Source organism: Theobroma umbraticum, unplaced genomic scaffold, assembly GCF_002168275.2.
Source record: "Theobroma umbraticum cultivar Fairchild unplaced genomic scaffold, ASM216827v3 scaffold_2.0, whole genome shotgun sequence".
NCBI classification, from domain to species: Eukaryota; Viridiplantae; Streptophyta; class Magnoliopsida; order Malvales; family Malvaceae; genus Theobroma; species Theobroma umbraticum.
Window position 1 is genome coordinate 1976511 of NW_018397277.1, and position 1286 is coordinate 1977796.

The window sequence follows — 1286 nt, forward strand, 5'->3', positions numbered from 1 at the left end:
TTATTACAACCATCAACTAGGCACAACCCACATTCAGGCCTTTCGCTCTTAGTGAAAGGGAAACTAATCTTGCCGAAGTTTCCACAATCAAAAGCTGGGCAATCTGGGCGGAGTCTGCTCTCTGCTTCAGCCAAGTGGAGTAGCAGGAGGGAGAGAAGAAAGACAAAAAACATGGGTACAACAGCCATGGGTTGATTCCTGATTCATAACTATGAACAAAAACAACCCAGATATGGGCATTGCTTTCAAGTTTTAAGTTGATCAAAGACGACTTCATTTGAGTATTCATCACGATGGGAATCAGTAGGAGACGGGCCAAATTGACTGAAACGTATCAGACACGGCAAATCTATAAATATATATGAATTCCACAATATATAAATATGTTTATATTTTATAATGAATTTTATATATCCTTCAAAACTTAATAAGAATGCAAAAAAAAAGAAAAAGAAGAGAATAGAAAACAATAATTGAATTCAGCGAGAATGCAATTCTAGCTGGTTTTGGAAAGGTCTTGACGTGCAAAAATTGTGAATAAGCGTTTTTTGGTCATTATTTATATTTTTAAAATTTTTTATTATTAATGTTAGTTAGATTTATTTTATTTGTAAATATGTGAAAATTGTAATTGTATTGAATAATTTTTTATTAATTTTTTTTCAATTCTAGTAATATTGAATTATTTATAAATAAATATTACAAAATTACAATTATACATAATTAAATATTAATTACCTTTTTACATATAATTGCCTTTCATGTATAATTATATTTGAATTATAATTGTTTTATCTTTTATTTATAATCAATTAATACCTGTTTGATTCAATGACTAAAGTTTTAATAAAAATTAAAAGATGAAGGATTCAAATTTTGTACTTACCAAAAATTTGTGTAAAAATTGAAAATAAAAACTGTTAAAAAAATGTAGATATTTAGCCTCCATGCGATACGCTGAATTCACCAAATAAAGTTGGGAATAATTATTTGAACATGTTTTTGCTGTTATAAAGTCAAGGATTGATAGAAAAGGGGCTGAATAATTCAACCATTAGAATGTGATTTCAGTCCTGGTTCATCTTCTTTCATGATACAAGAAGGCGAGAGGGGAACAGGGGTGAGGAAAGGGCAAAGAGGATGATGGAATCTAGCCATCCACTGCCAATCTAGTTCTATAACCCTCCCTGCAGAAAAAGAACAAAGAACAGTTGAATAAGAATCTCAACTCTTATTGAACATGAACCCTAAATAGAAATTTCAATTTGTTGCAATGATTATATATA